Source organism: Eschrichtius robustus, chromosome 10 (genome assembly GCF_028021215.1).
Source record: "Eschrichtius robustus isolate mEscRob2 chromosome 10, mEscRob2.pri, whole genome shotgun sequence".
NCBI lineage: Eukaryota > Metazoa > Chordata > Mammalia > Artiodactyla > Eschrichtiidae > Eschrichtius > Eschrichtius robustus.
Window position 1 is genome coordinate 89,251,918 of NC_090833.1, and position 9,564 is coordinate 89,261,481.

The 9,564-nt window shown below is 41.8% G+C and overlaps 1 pseudogene; it reads left to right on the plus strand.

Annotated features, from left to right (window-relative positions):
• The first annotated feature begins 1,494 nt into the window (after positions 1 to 1,494).
• Positions 1,495 to 1,595, plus strand: LOC137771116 (U6 spliceosomal RNA; annotated as a pseudogene).
• The last annotated feature ends 7,969 nt before the right edge of the window (positions 1,596 to 9,564 follow it).

Below are 9,564 nucleotides of genomic sequence, written 5' to 3' on the forward strand. Positions count from 1 at the left end.
CTGTTCTTGCTATAACTCAGTGTTGGCATCCTTGGTCTCATGAAATCTCAGATCTACCCAGTCTGGCCCATAGCAGGCCTTCTTGGAGTTGGGTGTGACAAGTTCTCCATGAACTTGGTGGCTGCAGACTTTCCCTCAGTTTCCAGGGAAAGCCATCTTCAGAACCCACTATCAGCCCCAATGAGAGGTGGGGACTTCTTTGCAGATGTGGTGGGGCAGCATCTTGCTGGGTATCTTGCAGGCTTAGGCAAAATAGGCTCTACTTTACATTAGTTTTTGGAAATTACAAACTGCTTCAGAGGTCTGAGTGTCAATAGTTGTGAAACCTTGATGCATAGAATTGAAGGAAAACCTACTATTTAAAGACTATCACATGATATCGCTTGTATGTGGAATCTAAAAAAAATGGTACAAATGAACTTATTTACAAAACAGAAATAGAGTCACAGATGTAAAAAAAACAAACTTATGTTTACCAGGGGAGAAGGGGGGAGGGATAAACTGGGAGATTGGGATTGACATATACACACTACTATATATAAAATAGGTAACTAATAAGGACCTACAGTACAGTGCAGGGAACTCTACTCAGTACTCTGTAATGACCTATATGGGGAAAAAAATCTACAAAGGAGTGGATATATGTATATGTATAACTGATTCACTTTGCTGTACAGCAGAAACTAACACAGCATTGTAAATCAACTATACTCCAATAAAAATTAAAAAAACAAATATCTCATAGAAAAATGAATAGAAATTTTTAACAGAAAAATAAATATATATATTCAATGAATATAAGAAATAAAGACTATCAGGTGTTTCCTCTTTTATGAGAGATAAAGTCTGCATTAATAATTCTTCTATTTGAGAAAAGGATAAAAAAAAAAAACCTCATTATTGATTTTAGTTTTTCAAAGGTGAAGTCAAGATCCTGCTCTGGAATGGAGTTCAAGGCAATGCAGAACTACATAGTTTTCTATAATAAAGTCAAAGATGGTTTCCACTGAAGGTAGAATTGCATTTCTTTGTTTATTCATTTAACTAGGATCCACTGAACTCCCACTGTGTACCTAACATTCCTCTATGCCCTGAGTGCTGCCCTCAAGGAGCTCATAGTCTAGTAAGACAGAACAGACACCAGTGAAACAAGAATATAACTCAGGGGTCCCCAATCCCCCGTCCTTGGCCTGTTAGGAACCTGGCCGCACAGCAGGAGGTGAGCAGCAGGCGAGCGAGTGAAGCTTTATCTGCCGCTCCCCATCACTCCCCATCGCTTGCATTACCACCTGAACCATCCCTCACCCAAGCCTGTGGAAAAATTGTCTTCCATGAAATCGGTCCCTAGTGCCAAAAAGGTTGGGGACGGCTGATATAACTCATACTGGGTGCTGTGCATTCAAGGGGAATGTATGACTTGTGATGGACCTGGTCTTGAAAGGCTTCCCTGAATAAATGCAAGATGAGTCAGACTTTATAGTCAAAAGGGAGAAGGTGCTCACTTCAGCAGCACATAGACTAAAATTGGAAAAATACAATTAGCATGGCTCCTGTGCAAGGATGACACACAAATTTGTGAAGTGTTCCATATTTTTGCATAACAATGTGAAAGTGCTTAATGCTACTGAAGTGTATATTTAAATTAGTTAAAATGGTAAGTTTTATGTTATGTATATTTTACCACAATAAAAAAAAGGGGAATGGTGTTGGGATGGTTCCATTGCAGACAGAGGGAACAGCAGGTACAAATGTCTTGTGGGAAGAGGGAGCAGGGCTGGTTTGTCAAGATTTGGAGGATGTTTTATGGCCTGAGATGAGGAGTCACAGGCAGAGGCCAGACCACCACAAACCTCGATACTGATCTCTGTCCTGAGATCAGTGGGAAATTGTTGAAGAGCTTTCATAAGGACAGCAATAAAATTGTGTTTTAAAAAATTACCATGGACTAGGGTAGACAGTGGGTAGAAGGGCAGTGGATGTGGCTGACCAGTTGGGAAGGTGTCAGAGTCCTTCAGAAGAGAGATGGGTGTTGCTTGGACTAGGGTGTTGAGGTTGAGATGGAGAGAAGTGGATAGATTTGAGAAAAGTCAGAGGGCCAATGGCTGAACTTGTTGAAAGTTTGCTTTGGGGGTGAGGGGAGGAACCAGTCAAGAAAGATCTCCATGTTTCCAGAGGGATGGTGGGTCCAGTGACTGGGACAGGAAGCACAGAGACAAGGAGTTTGGAGAGGTGGATCATGATTCTTGTTTTGGACATGCTGAGTTTGTGAGCCTCAGGAAGTTTGCAGCTGCCAGTGCAGGGGAACCTATGCATGGGGCACTGGTGCTGGGTTAACTGAGGCCTACACTGATTTCTGGTAGAGTTTCCAGTGATGCTACCTGGCTCACAGCACAACTAGTTCTCTGAAGCATGTTTGTCATGGGACATGTGAGGACTCAGGACCACTCCCAAGAGAGAAAACAGAAGGAACACCCAGTCTGCTCCACTGGGCAGCTGACAAACACAATTTTTTCTTGTTCTGAAAGGCTGCTCTATGACAGAATCTTGACTAAACTATACATGGTGTGGATGGTAGATAAAATGCGGTTGGATATATGCATCTGGGATGGCATCTATGTGTCCACCTCCAGTCTTTTAGACCCAAGGATGAGCAGTCCTCAGAATGCTTCTGAAACATCAAGCATAAAAGGCAGGTAATGTGTGCTGACTAATTGAAGCTAAATATCATGTTCAGTCACAGAGCTTGATAGTCTCTGGAACAGCTGCCTTTTCATTTGGTAATTTTGGAAAATCAAAAACATCCACCCAAGGCAGAGGTAGCATTGTATTTTTGAGCTTCTCTCCTCCCTGCCTTGAGCTTCTCTGAAATGCCTACCACTGTTCCAGTCCCATCTGAGGTAACCTCAATCTTTATTCATACCCCACCAATGAAAGATGTGTAAAGGCTTCAAGTGAACAATCAAATGTCAAGAAAACAACATTTTAAAAGACTCTAGCTTTAGGACATACCATCTAGGCAACTAAGCATGTAATAAATGCCTGCAATTTGTTACACATGCCTCAAGAAGTAAACTCTGGCTAGATTGAATGGCAACTTTTAATCATGATCATGGACTGAGTTCTCTCACAGTGTATAAAGGTGTACAGGTCAAATTCTTGGGTAAGTTTAGAAATTTACTGCTCTGGAATTAGCTAGTCATAGTCAGTTTAAAAGTGGATACAAGTATGAGACAAACCCCCAGGTCTGATGGTAAATATGTACTGAGGGAAACTTGTTAATCTACAAAGGTCAACCTAGATGACCTTTGATGTATCCTCAAGAAATTACAGTATGATGTGAGTAAGGCTACATATAAACAAATATTACAAGTACAATACATTTAAGGAAAGCATTCTATTATGAAAATAGAAGGGTGATAGTACAGCTGGAGTGCAAGAAAAATGGGCAAAAATCAGAATGTATGGGGTTATGGGGTTTCGCCACTGTTCTGATTCCATAGTCACTAAGCACCACTCTCTTGTTAATCTGGCCCTGAATGTTGGTTTTGCTTTGCAGGTGGAAGCATTCACCAAAAAGTTGGTTCAATGATTTTGAATCACCTAATCAAAATATTCCTAGTCTCAAATTACTATACTGTTATTCAAATTTATATCATCTTTTGGATAAGTTTGGTTGGTGCTAATCTGTTCCATAGCCTCCAAACTGCTTTGATCCTCCTCAGGAGCCCACAATCTGTGGGGTGGTGAGACACTTTAGACTTGCCAGTTAACAGTATTTTGGTTTAAATGGAACATTTTGAATTTGAGCATTTGGTCTGTTTAAAATCCCATTGGCTATCAGCACTGGTTTAAATATTCTGTTTTGTATGGCTCTTAGACAAAAGCTCAGTCTTTGGGATGTCACCAACCTGTTTTTCCCCTTCTACAGCATAGTGTCCCAGAGTATGAAGTTTGTTATTTATAATAAAGAGTTTGCCTGGCCTTTGTCTTTGGTTTCTGGGACGGAGACTAAATCCTAGGAATTTCCTGAGTAATAAGAGTGTCTTTGTTATTCATGAGGCTCTGGGATCACACCAGAGTTTATCCTAAGAAGATAACTCAGAATGGAGGCTGGTCACCAGAAAGACCAGCCATGTAATTAGAGGGTTGAGGTTTTGAGCCAGTCTGACCTCCAGGGAGGGGAGAAGAGCTGGAGATTGAGTTCAATCCTGTGGCCAATGACTCCACCAATCATGGCTACATAATAAAATCCCAGTAAATACTCTGGTCATTGAAGCTTGGTGAAGCTTCCTGGTTGGTGAACACATTAACATGCTGGGAGGGTGATGAACCCTGATTCCATGGGGAAAGGGCATGGAAGCTTTGTGTTCATAACACTTCCAGATCTTGCCCTATGTATGTCTTCTTTTGTCTGATCCTGATTTGAATCCTTTGTAATAAAACTGTATTTATAAGGATAGTATTTTCCAAAGTTCTGTGAGTCATTCCAGTGAATTATTGAAACTAAGGGGACTCATGGGGACCTCCTGGACTTGTAGCCATTTGGTCAAAAGTACAGGTGGCCTGGGAATCCCTGAACTTGTGGCTGGAATCCCAAAGGGGGACAGTCTTGTTGGGGACCTGTGGAGTCTGTTGCTAACTCTGGGTGTTTGCATCAGAATTGAATTGTATTGCCTTATACAAAGGCTGTACTCATGGCACAAGGAGAGATATATCTGCCCTGCCCTGGTGTCCTTGGAATTCTTGCTGGGCCACATTCCCCAGGTAAGATTAGTTGCTCTTAATTCATTTATTCTGTGTCTTTTATCTCTAGAGGCACATGTGTCTTTGTAAAGAATCATCAATGTATAAGCTGGCATTTTTGGTTATTGTTATACCAGTGAAACAGCTTATAACTTTTCTTTCTTACATAGTTAAAAAGTCAAAATTTCTCAGGAGGTCTGAAAATCATGTTTTCAACAACTGGTGGTAGTGCATCCAGTATATGGGCTTTATCCAAAATGATGTTGAGCCAATTGAAAACTAATTCCAGGATTAAGCATTGAAGGGGACAAAAGGAACTACTCATGAACATGGAAGCTCTGCTGTCTTAAGAAAAACTCACCCAGAGGAGACAGAGTTGGAGACCAACCACTCCCACAATTATTCATCTCAGTCTGCTACACAAAATCCCTGGATCATGGGGTCTGCTGAAGGACCTTCTGCTCCACCTCTGGGGTATCTTCTGTTCTCTTGGTAACCACAGATCCTCCTCTGGCAGCAGCTGCCATCATCCACTTCAACACTAGTGCAGGTTCCTCATCCCTGGCTACAGGTTGGAATTACCAGGAGAGGTTTGATGAAATGCCACAGCTGTCCTTATCTTCAGAAATTCTTGACTACTGAGGTGAGGTAGTTCTCCTAGGCTCTGCTCATCATGGCCTCTCAAGGCATAGCACTTGCCTGCAGCCTTCTGGCTTGGTTAACACCAGAGAGAAAAGGCCTCTCCCTAGCTGTGTCTCCCAATTCACTCTTGGACCAGGTACATTCTGTCTCACTCTTAGTTTTTATACCTAGAAAGAAAGTTGTCAGCTTGAAATGCTTCATCTAGTTTTTCAGTTCCAATTATACATCTCTAAATTAATATCAACAAAACCAACAACTTCATTATTTAATGAGAACTTACACTGTGCTAAGGGCTTTACATGCATTTTCTTTTTCTTAGCCTTTTTATTGTGAAATATGACATATACAGAAAAAGTTTATCAAACATAAATATACATCCAAGAGAATTATCACTAAGCCAACACTCATGTAGCCATCACTCCTTCTCATTACACCCTCATTCCCCATCAAAAGTAGCCTCCACCCTGACACTTAAGGTAATAACTTCCCTGTTCTTTTTGATTGTCCATCACCAAATACGCATCTCCAAAGTTGGGTTTTATTCTGCAGTTTGTCAATTTCACACACATGGAATCTCACATATGTGTTCGTCTGTGTCTAGCTTCTTTTGCTCAGTTATCACTTTCGAAATTCATCCATCTTGCTGTATGTAGCTGTAATTCATTCATTTTCATTGCTATATAACATTTCATTACATTAAAAAATCCTCTTATCCACTCTATTGTTAGCATCTGAAGCAATTCCAGATTACGGTCATTTTAACAATGCTGCTATGAATATTCTTGCATGCGCCTTCTGGTGCACACATATTAGTTGTCCTCATGTTAGCTGTCCTGATGAGTGTGTATGACAGCCCACCATTGTTTTGCTTTGCATTTCCCAATACAGTGAGGTTGAACACCCATCCTCCTATATCTTCATTGACCACCTAGACATCTTCCCCTGAAAAGTGGCTGTTAGCTCCTTTGCTCATTCTTCCACTGGGTTATCTGCTCATCTCTTATGATTCTCAGAACATTCTGGATGCAAGCCTTCTCTGTTATAAATGACAAAACACCCCTTTCATTTCAAAGCCTGACTTCTCATTCTCCCAAATGATATACCCAGATGAATGGAGGTTTCAATTTTAAAGTAGGCCATGTACATTTTCTCATGTGATCCTTCCAAAATTTCTATGAAGTAGAATTATTTCCCCCACCCTGAGGGTGAGGAAACTAATGCTTATGGAGGTTCACTAACATGCTTAGTAATTGGTAGACCTGAGATTAGCTCCCATGTCTGTCTGACTCCAAAGCCCATACACTTGACCCCTTGGCTCTACTAATAACAACTTTGTCACAGTCCCAGCAAGCAACACTTGAAAACCAGACTTGTAGGTTTCTGTTCCCTTTGTTAATCACTCTCCCAACCATGAGAGTTGCCCATTAACATTTGACAGTTAATTATTAAATAGTTACTTTAAAATACTGAGAATTTAATCCTGGGAAGAGTCTTGGAATATAAGTATCTTTAGGCCACACTTGGTAAAAAGTTAGCTCCAGTTAAATACTCTTATTTTTTAAATCAAGTTTTAACACCCAAACTGTATCACTTGGCATCATCCTCCCACTCATAAGACCTGATAGGGAAAAGATCAAACATGATTATTCAAGCGGCATCTTCTGGGACCCCCTCATGTCCGCTCATCATCACAGGGTCCCCGCCCTGTGCTGCATTTGGGGGCACTTAGTTCACTTCATGTGACTTAGTTGGCAGGTAGATAGGACAAGAATGATGTCAGATTCATAATGTTTCACCATATGTTCAATGTGTGTCAGACCAAGACGGTGGAAAATAGAGAAATGGAAAAAGAATACCCAAAAAATGCCAACCAAAGAAAACTGGGGTAGCAATATTAATGTTATATTAATTCTAAACTCTGTGATTTCTTTGTTGCACATTTCCAAGCCCACTTGCCAGCCACATTGCTCAGTCTTCTGTACTCACCCAGAGGATGAATCCTTGCATTCTATTTATTTTCAAATGGTCTTAAAAGAAAGCTTAAGGTTCTTCTTGGTCACAACCCGGACACTATCTTAGTGCGAGGCTGACAAGAGAAGGTTCAGCTCTGACCTGACCTTGAGGCATTGCCATTGATTCTGAGGTTTTGCACAAAGACTGGTTTCTCTTGAGACCTGCCTCTGTTCTCAGCTGTGTTTATGATCAAATCCTCAGAGTCAGATCTTATGTTTTAAATTAACTTCTGGAAGGAGGAGGGACACTTGTCAGTTGACCTGGAAACAGAGATGGATCAACCTGAAGGCTCACCCACTGACTAGGGGAAGACTGCCTGGGACAGGGATCCAGGTGGTACTGTGGGACCTCGCTCATCTGGACCCTCCAGGAGACACCAGGTGCTGGCGAACAAATGGGTACTGCAGAAAAGAAAAAGCTGATCACTTGGTCTTAAAAAGTTCAGCCTGGGCTTCCCTGGTGGCACAGTGGTTGAATTGTTAATACAGTTGACATCTGAACAATGTGGGGGATAGAAGCCTGACTCCCCGCAGTTGAAAATCCACATATAACTTTACATTTGGCCCTCTGTATCTGTGGTTCTGCAGGTAGGGAGTCAACCAACTGTAGATTGTGTAGTGCTGTAGTACACATTTATAGAAAAAATCAGTATAAGTGGATCTGTACAGTTCAAAGCTGTGTTGTTCGAGACAACTCTACACTGAAATAAATGTGCGACTGTCAATACCTGTTTAGTGCTCTGGAGTGACCAGGACTTCTCACACACCAATCAGACCAGGACAGTGGGGGCTCCTGTGCTGTCCTTACTCTGGGGAAGGAGCCCCAAACCTCCACTGCTCCAACACCACGGACACAAGTTCCAACATATTTATGTAGCATCTGTCTTGTTATTTGCTTAATATTTTAAAAAAAATGTGCTCACTTTCTTTTACTTAAGTAAATAAATATATATATATATATATCCCTTATAAGTCTCAATCAGTTTTTTACCAATATATGAATACTTACACACATCAGTTAAGCATTTTTTTAAAAGCCTTTTACTACCATTGGTCTGACTGTCACATAGTGGGAGGTACTGGTGGTGAGAGAAGACTGAAAAGACTCATTACCAGTTAAGATCCAGTAAAGGAGGCCTCTTCCACCCAAGGCTTCTGAGGAGCTGTACCACCTCCCTGGGGATGGATGGGGCTTTTAAGGAGCCAGCCTGTATTTATTGCACTAGGGTGACACCCTGGGAATCAAAGAGGTATCTGAAGAGAAAAGAATGTTCTTCCTGAGAGGAACTATAACATATTTTGGTACCAGCCCCAAACAAACAATGTTTAAAATATTGACCTCTTGACAGAAGTTCACAGGCAGGGGTGTCTGATAGGGACTTGTGGTTAAGACCACCACCACTGGAAATGTCCTGAAATGCAATGCAATTATGAACAGCCTTGTCCACCTGCCTCTTCCTCTCCCAGCCCAAGAAAACAAAATGTGTGGGATCTAAAAGAAAAAAATCTCAAACCACAGCCCTGCACAAACCTCAGCTGAGAAGAGCAGCCTTGGCAGGAGGAGCACCTCCATTGCCTTCCAGCAGATGCACTGTGACCACAGCTTACACAATGAAGAAACTCAGTGGGCACTAAAGCCAATGTGGAGGCCAGAAGTCAAGGTGACCTTGGCTCCCAGCTGACTCCTTTGATCTAATTGCTTAAATCGTATTCTTCCACTGTCACCTCCTCTCCACCAGCCTCCTGCCAGGTCAGCAGACGTAGAGTATGATCTGCTCACTGCCCTCTTGGACTTGGACTTGGGTATGAGAGTCCTCAGATGAGGTAATAATGGGAAAAGTACATTGTGGACTTTAATGCTAAAATGTTAATAGCTAATATTTATTGCAGTCTTTTGGTGTTTCAAGTATTGTTCAAGCACTCTGCTTATCTAATCTTGACAGTAACCCTATAAGGTAGGTACTTCAGAGATGAGGGAACTGAGTTTCGGAGAGGTTAAGTGACTTGCCTATGGTCTTCAGCTTGGAAGGTGCAGCCCAGGACTCTTAACGGGTAGCCTGTGGGCTAGCTGGCCAGAGGCCTCCCTCTCCCCCACTTCCCCCCATACTCTGAAGAGCCAGACCACATGGAGCCTTTGGAGAGCCTGATGCATATTAGTATGCTAATG